At 40.4% G+C, this 25,542-nt stretch overlaps 1 protein-coding gene and 1 long non-coding RNA gene across 3 annotated transcripts in view; one reads left to right on the top strand and one right to left on the bottom strand.

Moving 5' to 3' along the window:
* The first annotated feature begins 8,715 nt into the window (after positions 1-8,715).
* The window catches only part of SLC45A3 (solute carrier family 45 member 3), a 38,471-nt gene continuing 21,644 nt past the window's right edge, over positions 8,716-25,542 (top strand). The window contains exon 1 of one of the 2 annotated variants that reach the window (XM_007422155.4): positions 8,716-8,853. The gene's annotated coding sequence lies outside the window, so the exon portion shown is untranslated. Of the gene's footprint in view, positions 8,854-16,735; positions 16,812-25,542 lie in introns of those variants that run through there. The other variant, XM_025176498.2, reaches the window with a different exon arrangement.
* Positions 19,883-25,542, bottom strand: part of LOC148214227 (uncharacterized) — a 36,056-nt gene continuing 30,396 nt past the window's right edge. Inside the window, exon 2 of the long non-coding RNA XR_015798583.1 lies at positions 19,883-20,087. This is a non-coding gene — a long non-coding RNA (uncharacterized LOC148214227). The remainder of the gene's footprint in view (positions 20,088-25,542) is intronic.

Raw genomic sequence — 25,542 nt, 5'->3', positions numbered from 1 at the left:
CCCAGTTTGAGTCCCTCAGCACATCCAAAAGGGCAGTCTTTAGCCATCGAAAGATTGCCCACTCCTGTGCTAAATAATGCTTTGTTTAGCTGTAGTTAGTTGACTGAGCCACAACTATGTAGCCATAAACCGTGGTTTAGACTCGTAATTGGTGGGATCACATAATACACTAAGCCATTAAGCCAAACAAACGACATAATGTCTTATGATGATGTATGAATCCAGTATTTCTTAGTACGTATACTGTAGCTCTACCACCCCTGGTTTGGGCTCAAACATTTTGCTATATTAGAAATCATCAGAAAATGGACATAATTGTACAATTTGACTTGATGTTGTAGGCTGGCCAAAAATAACTTCTTGAATGTTTAAAATGTTAAGACATGCTTTTGAATTGAAAATAGCCCAAATCACACCAGGTCTTATGCTAATAGCAGTAGCAGTCCAATTCTGGAAGTTGAGATGAAGGGAGAAGCTGCTTGTTGGTGTGCTCATGTCCACATGTGTGTTGTTCAAGCACTGCCGGGCAACCAGTTTAATCCTTAGGGCCAAAAAGGATTTGGAGGGTTATATTTACTTTTTAATATAAAGTTGTACAAACTCCCCTTAAGGGGAGGTCTTGTGTTTCTATTATGAGACCCAGACAAACAAATATCTATAGGACTCTATTTTGACAGTGCAAACAAATGAGAAAGGAAGGTGCACCATTCATAGCATCTATAGCAGGTTTTCTCAACCTTATCAACTTTAAGATGAGTGGACTTCACCTCCCAGAATTCCCCAGCCAGCATGCAGGCTGAGGAATTCTGAGAGTTGAAGTCCACTCATCTTAAAGTTGCTGAGGTTGAGAAACCTTGATCTATAGGGTTTGAAGGTTCAAGAACAAACAGCTGGGGTGCTAGTACATATTCTCCTTTTTTCTGAATAGTAGAATCAGTCTTGCCTCTCTGAAATGTTACATTTTCTAAAAAGATTATGTGAATGAAAGTGAATCATGATTCTTCCTTCAAAAATAGTTTTAATTGCTTTCTGGATTTAGGTGTGGCAGAGATGGGCATTATCAAATGAGTATCCATTACTTACAAGAAAGATTAAAACTTTTTTTCTCCTGTCAGTTTGAATCCATTCCAAAACACATAGAAACATTTTTCGTTTCCTGAAATTCACTGATCAGAGGCTGTTTTTAAACTACCTCAAGTCTTTCTTCAAATGTTACATTATTCTTCACTTTTTGTACTGTACTGTACAACTGCTTTGAAGTACTCTATGTTGTGTCAGTCAAAAACTTCCAGTGAGAAGGAAACCATTTCTTTTTCCCAGTGGGTTTTCTCTCCTTTGCCAGCATTTGTATATGTGCATTTCTCTGCTCCTTTCTGTCACCCCCATAAAAATGACTACATATTCCAAGAGAGTATGGTCTCTCAGATCTCACCACTGCTATTTCCTTGACATTTGGGTGCTGTAATTATGCACACTTGCTCAGAAGTAGGCTCCACTTAAAGCAGTGGGATCTCTGAGTAAGCTCCTGGATTTAGCTCCAGGAAATAACTGGCTCTTTTGAATGCTCAGCAGTTTAACAAGGAACTCTCATCTTGGTTATAACCTTTTAAAAAGAAGTGCTAATGTTTAAAAATAGATTTCCAAACAGATACTTAGGTACCTGAATCAACGACCTGTGCCTTGTCTTCTACACAAAGTCTGCTAACAAATTCTGCTACTGCAGAATAAGTGCCCAGCCATGTTAGTGAGCTGGTGTATATTGCTTCAGTGGACAAGAGGAAAAACCAGTTGGGAACTCTTGGTCCAAATTGTTCTGTAATGGAGAAAAATTCTTGCACTGTGGCTACATTTCCTGTTTAGAGAACAAGAGCAGATAAGCTTAAGAGTTCAGATGCTTTCTCTGACTGTGTCAAGGCCCCTGCTATCTATATCCTGGGGCTTTTAAAAATAGCTTATTAAATATATGTGGCTGTTTAAGGAGATCACAGTAAAGAGCAGTTCTGAACATCTGTCATAAATATGCTTCCAACAGATACTGGAAACAAACTGGAGGTCCAGGATGAAGGTAGCTGAAGATACCGTGCCTTGTCTTCTACGCAAAGTCTGCTAATAGAGGCATCAGCACATGGATGCTCCACGATATCTGGTCCTGACAGGAGAAGGGAAGAACTTCTGAACCGGCTCAGCTCCTCACCCAGAGCTGCCCTGACATGAAAGATGAAACTTGTTCTGCTTTTCATGTTGTGTTGGAAAATAACAACTATTATACTTTTTATTATCAATATTGCAGCAATATATTAAAGCAAATAATGACATGGTTGGCATTGTCAATAGGAAATAAGTAAAGAGAGAATTGTGGTCTGGAGATTGCTACTGCTGCAGTTAAGGATTGAGGAAACAATTTTTGAATGAGACTTACTTCTGAGTAAATATATATTAGGATTTTGCTGGTAGAGCAGTGTGTGGCTGGAATTATGATAGAGAATATAGTACTTTTTAATTAATTAATTAATTTTTGTCCCTTTGAGTCAGTTTTTGACTCCTGGCAAATGCATGGGCTAGTCTCTGCAGTTTTCTTGGCAAAGTTTTTCAGAAGTGGTTTGCCATTGTCTGCTTCCTAGGGCTGAGAGAGAGTGACTGGCCCAAGGTCACCCAGCTGGCTTTGTGCCTGGGGTGGGACTAGAACTTATGGTCTCCTGGCTTCTAGCCTGGAGCCTTAACCACTGCTCTAGACCAGCTGTTTATAATACTTTACTAAATACATTCTGGATGCAGTACTTTTAATTCCACTTCTGCCTGATTTGTGGAAGAGCAGTATTTTATCAGCATTCAAGAATCTTCCTGTAGAAGCAATATGATTTGTTTGAAAAGGTTGCTATAGTCTATTTTGGTTTCAGTAGCCTTTTGTTGTTATTTTTTTTGGTAGCTTTTAAAAAAAGCATTAATGCTTATGTAATCCAATATTAATATGGTTTGATTCTGGTTACACAGGATTTTAATTGTATACATATTATCTTTATATGGGAAGGACATCTATATATGGTTGGCTGAGATCCATTATACACTATATGGTCCTACTTCTTTCAAGCCTTCTCAATTTCTTGTTCCTTAAGCATTCCCATTGCCTTCTCAGAACCTGTGACAGTTTATCTGAATCTTTCTTAAACTCTGGTGATACAATATTCTTTATGTGGCCTGACCAATACATAGCAAAGAGGTATTATGATGTCTTATAGTCTATAGAAGAGATAAATCAGCTGATTTGTTGCATACATAAAGAAATAACAATTCACTTTGTAACAACAGTTTTCGATATTAGGTTCAGTTCTGTACTCTTCAATGTTTTTATTAATGACTTCAGTGAAGAAGTACAGGGAATGCTTATCCTACCTAGATAAAATAAAATCACACAAATATGAGTGGGATGGTGAATAACCAAAATAAATTCAAAATTATCTTCAGAGGGTAGAAGTTGGTAGAGAATAACAGAATGAAATTTAACAGGAAGAAATTCAAAGTTTCTGTTTCCCTTAGGAAACAGAAATTAAATGAGCAGTTATTGGTTGGGGGCTACCTGGCTTGACAGTAGTGCATATAAAGAAGATTAGTTGATTACAAATTGAGTATGAGCAGCAATATGTGACTGCAAAAAGGAAGACACCATTAAAGGCCATATCAATAGGAAGATACTTTCCAAACTATAAGACATCATAATACCTCTTTGCTATGTGTTGGCCAGGCCACATAAAGAATATTGTATCACCAGAGTTTAAGAAAGATTCAGATAAACTCTCACAGGTTCTGAGAAGGCAATGGGAATGATTAAGGAACTAGAAATTGAGAAGACTTGAAGGAAGTAGGACTGTAGCCATAAAGAGAGAAGATTGAGAGGAGAATATGTGACAGCACTCCTCAAATACTGGGAAGGATGTCATACAAAAGTGGTCAGCACCTGTTCTCAATCTTTCCAGAGTATAGGACACAAATCAATGGGTTTAAATTAAAGAATGGAAGATCCAGACTGATTGTTAGAAAAAACTTCCAAACAGAGCAGTATGATTGTTGAGCTAAGTACACAGAGAGGTGGTATGCTCCCTTTCACTGGATGTTTTCAAATGAAGGCTAGACAGCTATCTGTTCTGGATACGTTAATTTCCATTCCTGCAGTGATCAAGAGGTTGGACTTGATGGTCTAGCTGGCTTCTTCCAACATTAAGCTTCAGTGACACCATAGCACAGAGGACAACTTTCCTTAACCTGATATTCTCCTGATCTGTTGGACTGTTGAACACCCAGATTCTCCATCCAGTGTGTCCAAGTGGCCAAGAATTGGAAGGTTGGCATAGTATGTAGCCTGGACAACATTGCTTGGAGCAAGAAACTGCATGCAGAGCATTCTGAAGGGTAGATCAAGTGCACCAACTTTAGAACTGTCAGAAGCCTCAGAGGGCCATTCTTCATGCAACACACTTTCAAGACTAGATGGTTCAATGACTGAGATATTATCAGTCCTTATCACTTATCACTGCAGAAGCAGTCATATCCTGATGGTTTAGTGATCTCAATCTCAGTTCAGTTTTAGATCATAGAGGGAAAATCTTTAAAGGAATCTAATCAGGCAGGCACAGCTGATGTGGCAGTTATCCTTCCTTGATGCTAACTCTATCATTCTTGACAAGTGTTTTTCACAAATATATGCAGGAATGAGAAGAGCAGTCTCTTTTTCATATATCTATTGTTAAGGTAAACAGCAAGCAGATGCAGATTACCCCAGATTGGGATTCCTAATGTATTATCCCTTGACACAGAACACTTTCTGCTGATTGAATCTGGAAGTTGATTGTTGTAATCCAGTGTATAACTGAAGAAAGATGTCAGAGGGCTATAATAAATAATTTATTATAATAAATGCATAAATAATAGTAAATTGGGCTGTGACTGACAGAGGTGGTTAAAATATCTGCTGGACTTCTGCAACAGTATGGAACAGGTGTCTTCACTGTGGTGTTATTACTCATTGTACATCAGACTTGCAACCTATATTTCAGTATACTCTCACCTGTTAAGATTTATGTTCCTTAACTCTAAAGGATGATCAGCCAGCTATGGCAATCTCTAGGTTAAAACATTCCAGCTCTTTAACTTCACCTCTTCTGCCATTTTCTTTTCCATTTGGTACACAGCATTACTTGATTTATATTCAGGTTGAGTGCACGGGGAGGAGGGCACGTTTTACTTCATGCACTTACTCATTTGCATTAGGGTTATTTGGTACTTCTGCAGAATTCACGTTTTCAAGCACGTTGACAACTGCCTCTTGTTTGGCTTTTTTTTTTTTTTAATCTGCACTCAGTCATTACTGACTCTGCAGTGACTGCTTGGACCAGTCCTTGCAGTTTTCAAGGCAAATGTTTTGGAAGTGGTTTGCCAGAGCCTCCTTCCTAGAGCAGAGCCCAGCTGGCGAGCACAGGAGGCGGGGTTTCCATTGCTTCGTGCCCTTTTCGGGCGAGCGCGGTTTCGTGTTTTACCAGCAACTGCTCCCGACTCCTTTCCCAGGTGCCGCCAGCATTTTTCCTCCCACCGGAGTGAGAGTACCCATTTATCTACTCACGTGAATTTTCGACCTGTTGGGTTGACAGGAACTGGGGAGGAAACAGGAGCTCACCCTGTTAACGCAAAGGCTGGACTCGAACCACTGAAGCGTCAGCCATTTCTGGCTGGTAACTTTCAGCGTCATTAAGCCGCTGCGCCACCACGTCCCCCACTGTTTGGCATTGCTTTGGCTCCATTCCTGCCAGCATCTACCACCTGAGCTCACAGTTAGAGGGAATCATGGACTTCCTTTGGAATCTTTTTCTTCTTCCTGATGTGCAATCATTTAAAAGCAGTAATTGCTTAACAACAGCCCTTTAGTTTCTATACATGTGATGGAATGGAATTGTGAAGCCCAGGCTCAGGGAGATTCTTGCTAGAGGTTGTAGCTAATAAACATAGCTGGACTGAATTGGCATTGTCTCTTGGAGTTCCTTGGGCTAGGCCTGACAATACACATTCTGAACTCTACTAAGCTGCTCTCTATATTATCCTTGTGAAGATGACCTCATGTTAGTCATTTTGAACTTGACTCACAACACAGTGAAACCAGTTAACATTAACATTTAGCCAGATGTTTTCCTCAGTTTCTAAATAAAAGACATTTCTTGGATAGAGATGTCTCCACACAGTTTTTCAACTTTTCAATATTTACAAATACAGCTAATGCAGCTTTTTGTACTTGCACAGTGAGCTAAATAGCTTGTGGAGTTTCTTCAGGAAATAAGACTGGCTTTTTTTGCATCATTGTCTCAGACAGCCACGCCACTGGATTTGTTCCCACTGGTTCAACTGATGAGAAGTACAGGCGTTCCAGATGCTTTTTCCCATGCGTAAGGGTTCCAGTCTGCAAACAGTTTGGATGGAACAGGTGTCTGATGCCTGAAACAAGGCATGCCTTGTACAACTGTACCAAAAGAAATGAAAAGTGTGAGGCATAAGATGTTGAATGACAAGGAAAGAGCAATAATATTTGGCACTCAAAGACTTCCATGCATCTCTAAAGTGCTTTGGCCTTGTCATAAACTGCTATAAATTGGATTACCATTGAGTTGCATATCAACAAATGCCTAATTGGAGAACAGATGTTTCTACCCTCACATCTGTGCCTCTGTGAAATTTGTACAAATATCTGGTTGGTCACACAGATGTTCAGGGAATGCCTACATTCATGTCTGGATAAAGGACTAACACAAACTCATTCTGCGTGAAGATCTAAATGGACTACAGAGTGAAATTAACTTCCATGCAAGCCTAAGTACAGCTGAAACAAGCTGCTCATTTATCACTGCAATTGGCACTTGGGTGGCAGAAGACAGACTCAGATCTGTGAGGTCTCGGCAGTGATTGCCTGACTCACTGAAACTTTGTCAGGCAAGAAACCCAAACTAAATAGAGTCTTCTATGGGTTATAAAAACAGAAGACAACTAGTCGGATTGGTCTTTATATAATAACCTCAAGTAGGATTAGCTACTGCTAATATTCAGTAATACTGTGTGAAAATTCCTGAAAGTATTCTTCTGTGCAAAAGAGGCTCCTGTTCTTCCACCTCTTTTTGAGGGTGCTTTTCCACTGCTTTTGTGATGTTTTAAATCAACTTTATTGCTGTAAAGCGGTCTTGGGTGCTGCTGTTGATGTCACTGTCCCATATCGATCTGTCCCTTTGCAGCCTCCTTGGCTGATCTGAGTAAGCCTGAAAGAAGGATGTCTTTCTTTGGGATGTAATGGGAATGCTGGAAGCCAGTGAGACTGCAGGCTACTTGGAGAGATGACTAAAGGGTGAAAGATGGGAGCGCTCACAGGAGCCTTCATTTATCACCTCTCTCTCATTCACACACACACACACACACATCTTGGCACGCTCTCTTAACTAAGAGAAGTCCAAGAATTCCATAGACCACCCATGATACCTTCATCAAACCTTTCTCCTTTAGAAACAAACAGAAAAATTTATTTATTTATTTATTTAATTTAGTGGACTTGTCCCCGCCCATCTCCCCACAATGGGGGACTCTGGGTGGCTTACATCAAATTAACATCATGATTAAAAGTTATAAAAAGAACCACTAGTTGTCATGCAGAAGTCTTGGCATCATGATCTTCCCAGCAAAAATGAGTCTGCACAATGACCTAGTGAAAGAAAAAAATTATGAACAAATTATGAACACCTAGATATGGGGATGTATATAACCTGTGCTTAATCTGGGGAACTTGAAAGTAAAAAGACTGGATCATTGTTCAGTATTCTATATTTGGAGCTCTGCCTGAAATACAACACTGAGATCAACTATTTCAGTACAGTACAATTTTGAACTGACCTGAAAGATGATTTATGTTAAGTAATGTCTGTGCTTCCAAATAAAAATGTTACAATTGTTTCTTTTTTCCTACATGCAATTTTACAGCATGGCAATTCAGGCCCAAGTGTAGTGCTATTCCATTTATTTGCCTGTTCTCCTAAAAACTGCTGGTGTTAAAAACCTTGGAAGCGTAGAAGATTAAAATAAAGTTTTTAAATATATAGGACCTTTCTTGCCATTTGGGAGATGCTCCAGCTACCCAAGTTTGGCAAGGCTTTCTGCTTGGCTCCCAGGTTGAATAATTTTAATGATACTGATTTCAAATTCTAATTTGATCTTAACTGTATTGATTTTCTTGTGTTATCTTTTGCATTTAATTGTTGTAAGCAGCCTTGAATATTCAGAGAACAAGAAAGGAAGGGTATACCTACACATTGAACAATAAATGAATTAAAATATACTTTCTGCATTTTCGTTTTTTAGCATCTTGTATATTTCTGTGTACGTGTTTATTCGCATCAGAAGAATTTAGGACACCTTTCACGTCACATATCTGATGAAATCGATAATCCTTTGGCCATAATTTTAAAGAGCCACAAAGCTTTGGGGCGTGCTTTTTGCAACACTGAAATGAAAAGGGCTTGTAATCACGCAATTCCCGAAAGCTGGAACGTAGGCGGATCGCAACCTTAAAAGTACAGTCCGCGGGAGCCGATGAGAAAGTAACTTCGCCGCTCTCCGCACAAGGAACGCTCCTTCGGCCCCAGATCTGGGCGAGCCAACGTCACTCCTCCCAGGCAACAACGGCGCATGCGCCTTGAGGTCCAGCGATTTAAAAGGCGGTGGAACGAGAGCCGGCTTGCGATAGAGTCCACACGTAACTCGCTACTCGGGGGTGGCAGCGGAGATGCGGCTTCGTTTTGGGAAGACGGCGTGCGAGTTGCCGCGTCTCTTTTCCAGGTACTTCAGCAACACGTGGGCTAGTGTTTCCGAGCCGCCTCCTGTGAAGTCAACATCTTTGCCCTGGCTCCTTTTTAAATTCTGGGCATCTCCTGGAGAGGCGGGGCCGCTTTCCCTTCACTTGGAAGAGCCTCCCTCCCCCTCGGCTCTGTCCGGCTTTGCAGTGGGTTGGCGCCTGGGAAGGTGAATTGTGAAGGAAGCCCCACCGCTGCGATGGCTTTCCCCGAAAGGCCGGCGCCGCCTCTGGGCTCGGGCAGGTCCTCTGAGGCTCCGCGTGTGGGATCGGGGGAGGCCGGTGTGCCCCGAGCCCTCTCCCTCCTCCTCCTCCTCCTCCTCCTCCGGCGGCTGCTGCGGAGTAGCGTGGGTGGTTAATTCGGGGGCACGCGGGAAGAGCCGGCTCAGTATTTGAGAGCAGGGCATTGTTGGCAGCGCCCGCTCGGTTTGAGATACCGCAAGCGCACCACCTTAAAGTTATTTTGCTTGATCATCGTAATCTCGGCTCTTTTGGAAAATCTTAGGCTTTCGTCTCCGGAAAGGGGTGGGGCTGCAGGAGGTATGAGTCATATATTAATCGTGGAGTTTATTTTGGTTGAACCCGCTGCGGCAATCTCTGATGACCGAACTGCGCAGGGTTCCACGTTTTGCTACTTCAGTTTCCTTAGTTACCTTTAACCTGGGACAGTTGGGTTTCAGAGCCGTTCACTGGATACGTGGCGGTAAGGGAAATGTTGCGGATGAATGAACGACTTACCCCTGGATTACTGCTGGCTACTCAATGAGCGGTAGCCTATTAGATGACGAAGGAATTCCTCCCAGCCTTGGGAAAATTGATCATCAGGTTAACTTCATCTTGAACTTCTCTCTGCCTCTAATTCTTTCTTGGATTCCTGATCTCCTATTGGCTGGATAGTCTAAACATTCTAAAACTTGTTAATTGTTGGAAATCCAGATTCAAATTTGACACAGCCCACTTGCTGCCCTGTCTTATAAAGTACAAACATAATGTTTTTAAATCACTTTCATGGGTTAAGAGAGAGATTGCAGATTCTTTTCTCTCTTTCTTCCAACTATACCCTGTGGTGTTGTCAACATTTCTGGAAGCTGAGAATCTGCCTCCGGAAATACAGAAAGATGCAGGTCCTGCACCAATTTTGTTTAAAAAGTCTGGCTTGTTTAGGTGCGGTGGGCCTGCTTTCCAGGGCCTACTTTCTAACAACCCTTGGAATCTTTGGATTCCTTGGAATCGAATTATCTAAAAAGCCACATTCTGCCCCAAACTAGGATTTCCTCTAGAAAATGTGCGTTGATTGCTCGTATCAGATAAAGCAAGGCAGTTGATCTCTAGGGGAAGATATTTTCAGTTGTGGCAACTGGGTTACTGGAGCCCAATGCCATCATTACAGTCTTGTGGTATTGGGCAAAGAAATTTCTCTTGCTGTCCAGAAATGGTGGACTACAACTCCCCTTGGTTATGCTGTCAGGCAATTCTGGGAGCTGATACTACAGTACATCTGGATATAACAAGCCTGGTGAAGTCTGACCAGGGGCTTTTTAATAATTGACATTTAAAATTTGGGGAGAAGGGTGGGTTAAAAGTTAAAAACTTTATTAGATAAAAAGTTTTAACTGTTATAATTTTGTTTTAATACTGCACTGACATGTTATAGTTTGCAAGGCACCTAGCTCCTATTATTATGCTATATAAATTCATAGCTAAATTTAATTTTTCACAGTGGCCCAGAGGACCACTGTCACAAGGACTACTGTACTATGAAAAATTAAAATGGTAGCTAAACACAGGTGCCTGGTGCTGTTTGAAGCGTTAGGCCTGATGTTATTGTTGATAATGGTGATAAGTCATGTTTGATATTAATAATAAAGGTTTAAGTGATTGGCTCTTCAGGCTCCTATGGCCCAAGCTGTGGCCAAGAAAATATATATCTGAAGTAAGATTTGTTTCACATAACACACATTTCCCACTACATTTTTCTAAATTGCTTTATTGACCACTTCAGAATTGTATGAGGAATTGATTGTGAGAGGGGGAACACAGGTTGGACAAGCAAATACCCCTTCCCCTCCTTTGAAATTCAGTTCTACGTGGATCCTGCCAGACAAAGGATCCAGCAGAAGCTTCTGAACTGGGCAAGGAAGCTGGTGTCCTTGATTAACTCTGGTAGATTCACAGGGTTCGGCCTCTTTCTCAAACAAAAAACAAAACTCCACCAAGGATTTCATAATGCCCATGCCACAGCTGACATGTAACAGGTAGATTGCTCAATTTGACCTGTGGTTAAGAAAGAGTATTTTTCCAATAATTAACTAAACTCTGTCTTCCTGATCCAAAGGTAAAGAGAAAGCAACTGTTCCTTAACTTTGTGACCTAGGTCACTTTTTGACTGTAAATATGTAATAATCCATATGGGTCTTTCTTTTTAAGAAATGGATTAACTTGTAGTACTCAAGGAACAGGCTGGTGTTTGTGTTACACTTACTCCTTTGTTAGCTTTGCTTGTGGAACAGGCCTGTGAAAATCAAGTTTGCACACTCCTATATCTGCAGAAGTTAATCCAATAAAAGCTATTGCCTTGGCTTTTTTTTTTTTTTAAAAATCCTAGCTTTGGGGAAACTGAATAATGGATTGTAAGTAGTACTAAGCCTTTATGATGGAGTGGGATATAACCTTAGTGTTTTACTTGGGATTATCTGAGGTATAGGGCACCTGCTAACACAAGCATATAGCCATAATTTGGTGTAGCGATAATGGAAATTGCAAATATTTGAGTGATGAGTACACTTAGATTCTTTCAAGTAGGTTCAGCTTAAAGCTAGTGAGCTGATGTAGAGTCTGGGCTCACTCATAAAATTCATTTTTAGTTCCTCTATATACATGGACTTCTTGGATATCACAGGAGTCTGAGTAAGGATTGCATTTCCCAATTTCTAAGAATCACAAAGTTATGCTCAGAGGATAAAATTTATCATGGCTGCTACATGTTATACTACATGGCTGTTTGGAGGTAACAGTCTCTTAACAGCCAAAAATAATGATCAGTCAGTAGTGTTGGCACTTTAGGGGAGAAGTGGCTAGTAAAAGAGGGAATGAGAGGGTGGTAGCTCTTCCTTGCCAGCATGCAATTTTAGATCTGATGTGATATTATCATAGTCTATATGAATGTGTGTGGGTGTAAACACAAGTGCACATATACTTCTGTATGTTTGTGTATATATTTATAAGTAGACTAAGCACACACGTGTGTCTGTATATATATACACATATACAGTATAATGGACTGTCTTTAGGTTGAGGTTGTATTGACATACTCTAAATCCTTATTCTCTTTTAATTCTCGGGTATTCCAAAATTATTCTATCTAGAAAGAATAAATACATTGGGTATTTTCAAAGATGGGTTTCTCCTAACCCAGGAGATGGCTTGCACGAGCCTTAGCTATAGCTGTCCTGGTTGATCTGGGCCATTTCCCCTGTTGTAAACAGAATGCTAGTTAATGTGGCCCGTCTTACTTTGTTGTAAGACTTTGTTTTGTTTCCAGTGATCAATTTTATGACAAGCCCATTAATCCTTTCTCTATAGAGCAAAATCTGAAGTAGTATAACACATTTGTCTGAAATTATGACAGATCTTCTGACAGATCTGAGATAATAATTTTTGTATTATACTCTTGCACATTATGAAAGGAGAAGGTTCAAAGTAGTATCAGCTTTTTGAACTGTACTTTTTGAACACTATATAACTATTGATCTTTATTAAATTAGACATAGATGGATAAGGTAGTCCTGGAAAGCAGTCTGTATACTAAACAGTTGCAATAATAATTGACTGAAGCATGCACAAAGCAGCACTGAATACTTTGAGTGAGCCTAGCTTTTGCACATCCAACTCTGTTATGATATGAAATATACTGGCAGATTCTATTTTCTTTCCAGGCATGTTTCAGTTAATATTTTACATTCTAGGGGCTCATTCCCCCCAACTTTGCTGCCTCCAGATGTGTTGAACCACAACTCACATTATTCCCAGGCTGCATCAGTTACGGTGGCAGAAAATTAGAATGTTTACAGTCTTCTCGTTCTTTGCACAGTTGCACATGGGGAGGACATAGCATTGGGGAAGACTGACCTAGATTGTTTCTAGAGCATTCAGTTCCTACCACTGCTACTAAGACAGTGGTGTGTAGCAGTTCTAGCTTTCCTTCCATAGGTTTTTGTATGAGTGTGTGTAATAAGAAAAAAGAGGGGTGAATAGTTATGAACAATACTCCTTGTATTATTATGGACTGGTTTGCATATTGTATTAAGCTTCAATATGATTTGTTTGTTTGTGATTTAGCATGTTGTGTAAATCCAGCCAGTTGTGGCTTATTCAACGATCATAGTTAAGCAACCTGTCTATGTTGGAACTCAGTTATTGCTATTTGACTCCACCATTTCCAGTCTTTTCTCATCTAATGCATCTGACTCTAGTCTGTAAAAGTTCATTGTGCTATAATGCATTGTTAGTCTTTTAAGGTACCAGAAGAGTTTAATTAAAAGAGTTATTTTGAAGTAAGCAAAAGTTTAAAATGTCCCCCTTTATAGACACTCAACTTCACTTTGGTTTCCTCTAGGTTTACCTATGTGGTTACAGTTTAAAACAACAATTACAGCACTGTGCCCATAAGATGTCTAATCTCTCTTTTTGGACAAATGTACTGATTATATTTAAACAGCTTTCTTGCACCTCAGATAAAAAAAAGATAGAGATTTGAGTCAGCGTTTGACCGATTCTAGGCTGATTTGAAGTTGGATCAGTGAATCTGCTCTCAATACTGTTGTAGGGAGAAAAGCATAGCATGAATGTTCCCCATCATTACAAAAAAAGGCCTCTGGGGTGAGTGCATACTAAAAATGAAAAATTACTTTGCAGCTGTTTTTATTCAAGCAGGAGTACAATGTGAGAGCTAAATATATACATAAGGTTCAGTAGGAAAACATGGCTGGGGAATGGTTGATAGGAATCCTAAGGCAATAACATGCGCTTTTATTTCATGGAGCTTCATTTGGGGCTGGGAGAGATGAGTAAGTTGCTAGTTCTTGACTTAGAGCGGTCTAACAAGGTTGTGTGTTTTTTCTTATCTCCCTTGCTAATTACTAGGAGCCTCTTATAACTAGTGGCACATGTTTTTTTCCCTTCCTACCCAAGTAGAAATCAGTTCCCATGTTTAAGTTTGAAATATGTTTATTCTAATGCTTTGCCAGTTTGAGTATGAAAGAAGGCAGGTTTGGGAAAGTAAGACATGGGATAGAAGGATCAGAGCATCTGAAACTGCAGTGTTTGTTTCGTTTGGAGAGACAGAGTAGAGACCTGCATATGTTCTGCAAGCAGATGCCAGGTCTGGAAGAAGTCCATAAACACATCTTCTGGGGCCTACGATGTAGCTGCATTCAGGTGTAAAAGTCACATCAGGAGAAGCTGCAAACTGTGAGGTCAGTCATGCAGAAGTGAATTATGTGCAGATCTTTGATGTGATCTAGGGGTTTTGAAATCAATTAAGACATCCAAAGAAGATTGTCCTGGGAACTGCTACAAGAATCTGCAATTCCAAATGGCACTTTCTATAAAGGGTTGAAGTTTCAGAAGTTCATAGGAACCTGAATAAGATTGATTTTTCTTTGTTTTTCTTCCTGCACTCTTCTCTCTCTCCTCTACTCTTTTTCACCCTATGACAAAGTTACCATACCATCCAGACAGGTTAATGTTATATTATAGAATTCATTTAGCCTTACATAGTTGTGTTTGTATCCTGTCTCTAAAAATGAAGTTTAAAGTCAAACATTGGTGCTTAAATGCCAGACTGGTTTTTAGGTCAGTAGGAACTGTCATTGCTAGAATATTGTTTATCTCACCTTTAAAGTTATCTTCATTTCTGTCATTGTATTTGATAAACTGAGAAATAGTCACATATATATCAAATATATTTTGATATATATCAAATAGAGAGCCAGTTTTGTCTAGTGGTTAAGGCACCAGGCTAGAAACCAGGAGACTATGAGTTGTAGTCCCACCTTAGGTACGAAGCCAGCTGGGTGACCTTGAGCCAGTCATTCTCTCTCAGCCCAACTCACCTCACAGGGTTGTTGTTGTGGGGAAAATAGGAGGAGGAAGGAGTATTGGGTATGTTCACCACCTTGAGTTATTTATTTTATCCCCCCTTTATTATTTTTATAATCTAAAAATCATTGCATCCTAATTCTATCTCTGCAATGTCTTTAAAAAGTAATACTGTAGAACATATCCTAGGTGCTAGAAAGACCCCTTCTGGCTTATATAGTTGCAGCCGATTTCTTTGGCTAACAATTTTGCTTTGCTGTCTCAGTGATGCTAGCTACTGAGCTTGGCACAGCACCAAAATTCACTTCCCAAATACAGTAGAGTCGCTATATCCCATATTGCAACTGTACTTTCCTTTTAATGGCAGCCAATTCTGATTTCTCTCTGAAGCTACTGTCATACTGGGATTGCTGGTCTATATTGCTGCTTGTCAGAAGAGTTTCAATGTTCTTTTCAATCAGTAGCGTTTCTGGATAGAACAAACAGAAGAACCCCCAGATCTAGCTGGTCAGGCTTACCTTATGTTCAGATAGACAGTACTGCATTATTATCTTAAGAGGACGGAAGCCATTAATTCCTGAATCTAAAATGACCTAACTGCACCTTTGTTGTTGGCTAAGTTTTCAGAAAAAAAAATCTAATCTCTCTAGTTAAGGTCCAAGTTCATATGCAAAAGACACAAAGAACCTGAACTGCAGACAGGTACATATGAGTGCAGACAAAGAAAAACTCAGCTTCATGTTTTGAAAGCTACTTAAGTGCAGCATAATGTATTACAGAAAAGGCAAAGTTAAACATAGTGTGTGGACTTAGCTGTCCCTGGAAGAAAAGATGCAATAGAGCTTTTTTCGATTTCTGAGAACAATGTCTCTATTCCTTACCTTTGAAAACTATTCATCATTGACTCACAAATCTAATGTCAATAGATGACAAAGGGACAGGGTGTTGTTCCACTCCAAAGCAACATTATCCTTTTTTTTTTTTTTTTTTTAAATCTGGTAGCTGTTTTGCTGCATTTTGCAAAATGGGAACTAATCAAGAACCATCTTCAGATATAACAGTTGAATGGAGCTGAGTTTGCAAGCTGGCTTTACTAAAATGTTTTTTGTGTTGAAGTGACATTGGGGTCACCAATAGGGTTTTCTGAATCTTATATTTCAGTCATATTTCTCAATTGAATCAAAGTCCTTAAATGGCATTGCTTGCATTTATTTCCAGTTAACTCTGCTTTGAACCTTCCTGCTTCTATCATTCACTGTATTTAGTATCTCACCAAAAGAGAGAAAGAGGCTGAGCATGTATGCTCTCTTTAGAATAGATGTTCGTCTACCTCTTCTTGCGCCTTGCCACATTTCTGAAAAAATACTAAAAGCAAAATAAAGAATCAAAGCAATGAATGGAAGAGAGAAAGTGAGAGACCCTGAGAGGAGGAAGATAAGCAAATAAGCCACCAATCTTTTATAAAGATTACATAATTAAGTTGCATAATGCCTGCTACAGATTACTGCTGTAGATTATTTTGCTACAGATTATTTTGGGATGAGTGGAGCAGCCAATTGGCAGCTTGTCCCAGATAAATGGAGGGTGGATGAGTGGGTGGGTTGAGGGAGGGAGGGTCTTAGTATGGTGCCTCTCCTTTGCTGCAGTCAGATGGAATAGTATGGAGATAAGTGCCTGAGTATCATTGCACAGAGTCATATATTTCATCACCTTTACATGGCAGTTGGACCAGCCAATGAACAGGGTAGTTAAACATACCATCCTGTTTATATTAACTCCAAAGTTCAGAGTGAGTTATAGGAAGCTTCGTGAGAGTCACACTGATCCTGGATTCTGCATTTCCCAGGTGACAAATACAAGATCATTCTTGCTTATGATTTGCATGTTATGTTAATTATATCTTGGCCCAGATCAAATTTGGGGTGGGAGGAAGAGAATCCTGGCATTATTGTATTTAAAGGTTAAGAGTTACCTGAAACTCTTGGTGACTACCTGAACACGTCACTATAGTTTTTTTGTACGGAAATGGTTTGTCATTGCTTTCTTCCTGAATGTTTTTTCAACTTGTTCAGATTCAAATACAATAATGCCAGGATTCTCTTCCTCCCACCCCAAATTTTTATGAGTATCCCCATATTTACTTCTGGTCAATATGAGATCACACCTGAAAATAATGGGTGCCCCAAGGAAAAGAACCTTGGACTTTTGCAGCAGGTATGACTGTTCTCACTTCATCCTCCCTTCTCTATATACTTGCATGATCTTGGGTACTGACCTGATTCCTATGTTGTACATTCACTACCTGCAACATACGGTAAGTACTTTTTGGAAACCAAAGTGTATTATTTATAGAGTTATTCTCCAGGGAAGCCTAACGTGAAGGTGCCAAAAAAGTGTGATGTGGGGGGGGGGGAGCTTTGTTACCTGTCCAGCTTTCCACTCCACCTGTCTTCTCCATGAACTTTGATCTGGTAAATCCAGCCTTCTGAAGAAATTAAACATAAAGGGCTAACGGGAAGAGAGCGTGCCTGTAATTTTCAGAGTCTGCCTGAAAGATTCCCCACCCTGTCTTTATAGAGCGCCAGTAAGTGAGAGAGTTCATGTTTACAGCTAGCCTTGTTCTTCTCAACCATGCTGTGTGTATTAAGGCTAGAATTTTGCAACAGCCAAGTTTGACTCAGAATGCAAACTTAGCCAAGCCTCTATTGCCAAAACCCACTCTCCCTCTTTTCCTGTTGAGAAATGAACAGGATAACAGGATCTGATTATGTGGAAACCTTTCAATTAATTATCCCAGTTCTACAAGAGACTAAGGTGGTGTGCTGTTTGAAAGAAATTATAGAAATCTGAAAAGTCACGTGATTTGCCATAAATCCTAACTCTGTGATATACTGCAGAATATGATGAAGACCCTATCTTAACCAGTCTTAGCTATATTGTGGGTTTTTAGGAAAACTGAAATATAAACAGTACAAGTTTCCTAAAATCCAAAATTGGGCTGAGTCCTTTTAGTAGAACTCTGAGGAACCTGTGTCTCAACCATAATTCTCACTTTCATTAATGAAAGTTGGGAACTATGGTTAAGCAATAGCATGAGAGCCATAAGTTTCTCCAGTCCTGCTTTAGTAAGTGGCAAAATTAGGGATAATGGTTATAGTTATAGCTGCCAGGAACTTAAATTCCATGCTCTAAAAAGAAATGTTGATAAGTTAGAGAAATGCCTTTCCTCTTAAAGAGAAAATTAGTCTGATGTGATCTGCAGGAATCTACAAAGTGACTCTGAGAAGAATGGGATTCATAGTGGCAAAATGGCACTTAGGTCACATGGGAGAGAAGCGAGGCAGCTCTTTCAAAATCTGGCATTTCCAACCCAACTATAGATATGAGACTTGCCTCTGCCCACTACATCCACTTCTGTCCTGCCTTTTTTTTTTAGTACATTCTAACTGAAATTAGTCCATGTTCCGTACCTGTCTTCTTTCTTATGGGTTCTTGGTTTCCAAGCCAGATCCTCTACTTTGGAGATTACCAGCAGGTTCCTTCTTTGCAGCGGTCAGAAATTACAACGATGACATTAAATAGCTGGCATAGTTATAAATAGTTGGAACTGCAGACCACAAAATTGCCACAGGCAAAAATGCATTAGTTACCATGTGATTACAAAAGGGGCCATTAGTGTGTCTGGAACTCAAAACTTGTCCTCCACCAAAGAGCGTAAGGTCATGCTCTTCAACTTCAGTCAGAAAAAAAGTAAGGAAGTTTAAGAATCTGCTGTCTTAATTTCTTCAAAGCTTCTCATGGCTGAGATTTTGAATAATGTGGTTTCCTCCTATCACTGCAGTGCTGTTCTATACCAGATAAGGCCTCTCTATTGGCATCAAATTATCTTCCTATTCAAAAATTTTAAGTAGACAGCCTTTTTGCACTGAATTAGCCAGTGGACTGCTTATGTTTTTGCCCCAAAGAACTGTACTTTGGGTTTCACACATTGTGCTAACATGGTTTGTTTGGCTTTACCGTATTGTGTTGGATCTGAATCCAGCCCTTGGAGCTTGGAAACCATGGCTTATGCTGTAATATGTTATGTGAACCCAGCCAATTATAGCTCATTCAACTAACCTTGGTTAAGCAAACTATGTGCAAGCGTGAACTCAGTCATAATGAGCAGGCCTTTTGACTCTGACTCACAAAACTGCTGCTGTGCTAATTCAGCTATGCCTGCATAATCTCTTTTATAGCCATATTAAGGCTGTTAAAAAACTACGGACATTGAAACAACAATAATTGGGGTAGCCATTTTTCTTCCAATCTTCTTTTGCTCAATTTCCAGCCTGACTGGCAATCATAGAAAAAAGAACTGAAATTATCTAGAACTGAAATCTGATTGATTGTGATATGCATGTTCTTTGGGTTTATAAAATGAGACTTTAGTTGGTCCTAACATATTACTATACTACAAAATTTCTCTGTTTGCTGTCTTTTAGATGTGTCAGTCTAGTCTTGTCATCCATAGCCAGCATGGCTTCCAGAACATGCCCCTAAGCCAGTGTTGTCCAAACTTGGCCACTTTAAGATGAGTGGACTTCAACTCCCAGAATTCCCCAGCCAGCCATGCTGGCTGGGGAATTCTGGGAGTTGAAGTCCACTCATCTTAAAGTGGCCAAGTTTGGACAACACTGCCCTAAGCACTACCCAATCATTGTTGCTTTTTTGTTGTAAACCACAAGCCCAGTTATAAACAGCTTTCCATACTAGACACAGTTTCTTAGTTTTATGTTTTAGCTATGTGTACATCTCACTATTTCCTGTATGCATCAGTATGGGTGAGAGAGTTGCTGTGGAAAGAGCTATTTGGAACCATATACATTTGTTAATTACAAGGAAAACAAATGTTTCTGATAATCACAAAAAACATGGTTTCCAGAAAAACTTTTATTTTAAATTCACCATTTTGTTTTATGGTAAGTTAGCACTATTTCCGTATAGATTTTCCATAGGATCCTCCTTTAGGTTCATTAGCTTCCCTTCCAACCAGAGGCCTCTGGCTTCAGTCTGCAGCGTGTCTTGTATCAGCTGGCAGGTCTCCTCTACATCTGGCCCAAAAGTCTCTATATTGTGCTGGCTGGAAGAAAAAGGCAAAATGGAAAATGTAAATAATTGTCTTTGACAGCATGACCAGGCACTGTCACAAAAGGGGGAACAAAGTTAGCTGCTGCTGTTTTCAGTCTGACCTTTGCATTTTTCAGATTCTTGATGTCATGGAGTGATGTTAAACTGGCAGAGTATTTGTTTCTGTTCAGAGCTAAGCTGTGAAGTGGGGGAAGAACCTAAAGCTCTTCAGATCATCTGCCTTTCAGTTTCTAGTTTAGTTTCTAAATGTGAAATCTAGCAGTGCAGATGACCTCTCCCCCCTCCCAAATTCATGACCTTGGTGACTTTGAATTGTATCCTACAACTTTGTATGAGGGAAGTATGAGTTTAGAGAGACTCTGGAGAAAGAGGGAGATAGAAAACCTACATTCAGTATTCTGGATTCAAGAGACTAAAAGTTCCAGAGTGTGTAAGAGATGTAATATTAGAACTGAATTCTCAAAGCAAGATAATTTGGACTTGGCTTTCTTTTCCAAGTTCTGTATTGATGGAAACCTTTCAGAATGGTAAAAGGGGAGGTGTGAGACAGTGAAAATACCTGTAATGCAAAGAGGTATGTTTGCACGTAGGGGCAAAAGTTAGATACTTGTTATCCCCATGAACACAATGCTGCGTCTTCAAGCTACTCCTACTACACTTCTGTATTGCCAGGCCTTCAAAAAGTCAGCCTTCATTTCAAAAGAGTGGTATCTTATGAAGTGGGGGTGGGGTAGGATGGATAGCAAAGTAAGACAAATACTTTTTTTTCTTAAAACAGCAAATATTTATATGAAATAGGGAAGTGGCACCTTGTTGTATAAATAGGTCATGCGACTCACACTGAATGGCTTGAAATACCTATTTCATAAGATGGCTGTGAGGAAATGAAGTGTTCAGATGCACGTGCAACCTATATTCTGTTTGAGCTTGAAGGCAGAATTGCATGTGAAGTGGTCCCCATACTAGATAAAAATGGCAAAAAACTAAAACTCTCTGGCATTTCATCCCTGCATAGTGTCTCTTGTCCCCTCACATATGATATGTAACTGACCTTTTCCTTTGCCAGAAAGTTGGATTAAAGGATATGTCCACTCCCCTCTATGCTTACTCAAATAGCTTATTGGAAGAACATCTTAAAACAAAGTTGTTTAAACTGCTTTGAACTTGAAATTGGGTCCAGATTTTAAAGAGAGTTGAAACTGTCTTGACATGAAAGTTATTATTTGACAGTGGATGGTGGATAAGGACGGAGGCCTCTGCTGATGAAATGACCAACCAGAGCCTGGGAACAGACCGTGCGTGGCCTTGCAGTAGCTTTGCATCCTTGAGGCTTATCTTGAGATCTGGGAATATTAATGCCACTTAAAAGTTACTAATATATGTTATCATTATTTAATAAAAATAAAAGCTCTGTTTTCTTATCCCACTTACCCTCCAAATAACCTTCCAGATCCTGAAGAAGGACTGTTTGAATGAAGTGCTTGTAAAACCACTTCTTCAAGAAATGGTGTTTCTGGACCATGCCCACGGCTCACTTCACATTCTTCAAGAATGCAGGCAGATGGTCAAATGCAGCTGAGCACTAGGAGCCCTGGGAAAAGCCTAGCTGAAATTTGGATCTCTTCCATGTGTATTAAGAAGGAGAAGCGATAAAGCCCAAAGCCCCTGAATGGCTTGGAAGAAAGGGAAATGCCTGGGGCGCTGCTATACAATACCAAACTTAACTCCTAGAAATGGGGACTCATTCCCCAAATGGAGAAGGGGTGGGGTGGGCTGGGAGGAACTTGGTATATGGTCAGCTACTTTTCAGCGCTGTTGTTTCTGTTACCGGAAACCACAAGGGAGGAGAGCTGGCCAGGCCACCTGTTGGGTTTTGACACATGGGAGAGGCCACTGCCCTCTTTAACACTGGCTGCCTCTCGTCTTTCCCCTTGTAGCGCTCCCTCTCTTTTCCCTTCCAGATCCTCGTCTTCTGTTTACAACTGTCCCATTGTAGGGCTCAGCTAGAAGCAGCTGGGGGGACCGTTTCAGGCTCAAGTGTAATTTCAGCATCTTTAAAAGCCTTTAGAGCCTTGCCCCCTCCCCAAAAGAGGACAGCAGCACCAACAAGGGGATAATTTGATGGATTACTCTGCAGGGCTGAGAGGCTCTTGGCTAATCCCCTTTGTGTGTCTGTTGGGCGAGACACTCAGCAGAAACCACCCCACCCCCCACCCCGCCTTCCCTGCCTCAGGCAGAGAAAAGGCTGCTCAGCAGGGCGGGTTTTACATCCTGACATATAAATGCAATCAGCTGGGTCATGTGGGGCAGGGCTTAATCCTTGCCCACTACCATGGCCAAGAGGTTAAGGGGAGGGGGCCACCTTTGGGATTGCTTTAGGCTTTTCTCACTTGATTTGATTTCCATTTTTATTCTTCTGCATTAACTCAGAGGAGGAGGCTGACTGGCAGAGGGGCAGTCCTTAATCCTGGCCCATTTGAAAGCAAACTGCTGAGGTCCCATCTTTATTTCTAAAGGGCACCGTTCTCTTTCCCACTGCGAATATTGAAGTTCAAGTTTAAGATGTCTGATGAGTGATTTGAATTAAGACCTTCCAAGCCATAAACTATCAATGCGGTAGAGCCTTTGGTTACATTAGCAGATACAGCTGGCACTGCTGGTGCTGTTATATTGGCGTGGAGCATGGATGTGCAGGAACTAGTTAATGTGAGTGCTCACCCCTCTGCTGGCCTGCAGTATTGCTTTGCTTGGAAGCTGGCAAACGCGACGGAGGGTGGTCTGAGAACAACTCATTCTTGCAATTCAGATAGTCTACAGAAAATACTTAAAAGTTTAACTGCCTATGTGAAGGCATATTTCTTTTATCCACCCCGGTAAAGCTGTGAGATGGAGATTTGTTCAAGGTCATCTGGTGAGTTTTGCAATCATATAGCAATCTCCAACGTGGTGTCCTCCAGCCCTCAACATGCTGGTTTAGCTGGCTGAGAATTCTGGGAATTGTAGTCCAACACATCAGGAGGGTACCAGGTTGGGGATAATTCCTGAATGATATCTGAAATCTTTCTTTCAAGGTCATGTGCATGCAGTCTGTGGGTGCTCTGGCCTGACGCTGCTCTGCAGAACAGATGTGAAATGGGTTTTCAGACATGGTGGCCTAATGAGCAAGCTATTCTGAAACATCTGCCTCTCCTTTTTTGTTCACGCTCCTTTTTATGCCAGGCAGATTGATTCTGCTGTTAAATTGTTATAGCTGTCTTTGATGACACATGGGAGAGACGTAGTACAGGAAAAAATCCAATAAAACATAAATGAAAGCCTCAAGGTGTTAAAATAGCTTTCTAAAAAGTGACGTTGAACTTTCTTGTGGGGTAGGCAGTCTTGGCTCCTGGCCTGGAGAAGTCCCTGCAACTTTCTTGGCAGCATTTTTGGAAGTAAGTATAATAGTTTGCCATCGGTTTCTTCCTAGGACTGAGAGTAACCGGCCCAAAATCACTCAGCTGGCTTCTGTGGAGCTACAATCCCCATAATTTCCATCTAGCCAGTGGTTGCTCTGGTAGGGGATGATAAGAGTTGTTCAATAACTGGTTGGAAATGATGTAAATTGTAGTGCAACGAATCTGGTAGGCCTTAGATTAGGGAAAGGTTCATGGTAGTGCTGCCAGAGCTGGACTGGAAAATTAATGGCCACTAGGTGGCAACAAAGAGAGCTCTCTGTATCCTTTTGCTGCCACTTAGTGGTTATCCAGATTTTGCAGCCCAGATCTGGCAGTCCTGCTGATCCAGTATAAGGATGCATTTCTTTTCTCCTCCCACTCCCTGGGTTGAGTTGCTTCAAATAGACCACAGAATACTTGGTTTTTCCTTCTCACCTTCTAATTTTATTTAAAAGTTTGTTTTGAAACAGAAATAGATTTCCATTCCAAATAACTTTACTGGCATTCTCCAACTCAGCTTTTTTTCTGGTTAACATAGGTTGTTGGGAAACAAAACTGAAATGCAATGGTATTATTGGAAATTTATTATTTTGTTGTAGGGACAAAACAGCTGGAATATTTTGTTAACAACTGGCAAAGACACACTTTTGCAACAATCCTCTGAACACTTACTCAGAAGTAACCGCTGCATATTCATTCAGTGAGACACTCTTCAGTAAATGGGTGTGTGATTACAGCCTTATTTAAAATTTCAGTGAACTGAAATCAGCAATTGAATGCCAGTTCATGAATCTTAAAGAAACATGGAACTTCCTTCATTGTGAATTTTCTTAGTTTTGTCTTTGTACTTACAGAAGCTGCTAGATCAAGGCAATATTTGTGCATTCTTTGGATAATAAGACTTTTTGCAACATATTATTAGCCTTGCTCTGGTGAAGAGCCAGTGAGATAACAGAAGCCTCAGCTTAGCGAAAACCTGGAGCTAATTCAAGGAGGTGAAATTAAATCAATTACAACTGTGTTTCTATCTTCCCTACTCTGGGCACATATTTAGGAACCCCTGGGGGAGGAGGGGTCAGAGGAGGGTGAGGGACTTGTCCCTTGTCCTCTTACATCAGAGAGGAAGCTCATAAATGTGTTCAGTCCACCTTTCAGTTTGGGGGAAAGCTTCGCAGTTTTTCTTGTCCCTGTTCTTGGGAGGCCAAGGTCAGAGTCCTTTTCTTTTTTCCCTAGGGGATAACTTCATTTTTTACAGTATGTTAGCTTTTTAAAAATATGCTTCAAAATTATAAATAAGCAAAACATCTAGAGCAGGGTTTCTCAACCTCAGCGACTTTAAGATGTGTGGACCAACTCCCAGAATTCCCCATGCTGGCTGGGGAATTCTGGGAATTGAAGTCCACACATCTTAAAGTTGATAAGGTTGAGAAATCCTGCTCTAGATGTTTACTTTCCAGCCCAGTCCTTCTTTATATAGATGTAATTGTAAGCTGTGTATTCTTTAAGGTAGACAAGTGGGCTAGACACAATGACATCATCAAGTGAGGCTTAAAGAAAATGTTGCAGTGTGAAATGTTCCTCTTTTGTATTCTAAGTTGCAGTTCTACATCTCCTTAATGGGGTCTAAGCTTCATTAAAGCAATCCAATTTACTTTTCAGGAGACGTTGCTTATAATTGCACTGCAAAGCTTACTCTCCTTCAATATGGTCCGTTCTTTTAACTTTTCAGTCCCACCCAATTCCATCCCCCAGAGAGTCAGCTTCCAGTGGCTAAGAAGTGGGCTCCATTTTTGTTTGCGGTTACCTGTTTCCAATTTCTTCTAAAACAACTTTGCACTCCTGAGAACTTCAGCATTGACCACTCAGCTCATACCTCTCTTCTGTGGATGAATTCTGCTGCTGCTATTTTGGCTACTAAAAACCCTATATTTGCATCTAGAGGGAGAATGATAAATTCTGCTGCTTTGAGCCATTGTTTTTAAAAGAGATTTTAAAAGATTTAAAAGTGGAAAA

Source organism: Python bivittatus, unplaced genomic scaffold (genome assembly GCF_059951505.1).
Source record: "Python bivittatus isolate LINGU-HERP-01145 unplaced genomic scaffold, Pbiv_v1 ctg000700_np1212, whole genome shotgun sequence".
NCBI lineage: Eukaryota > Metazoa > Chordata > Lepidosauria > Squamata > Pythonidae > Python > Python bivittatus.
This window is presented reverse-complemented; position numbering and strand designations above follow the sequence as displayed.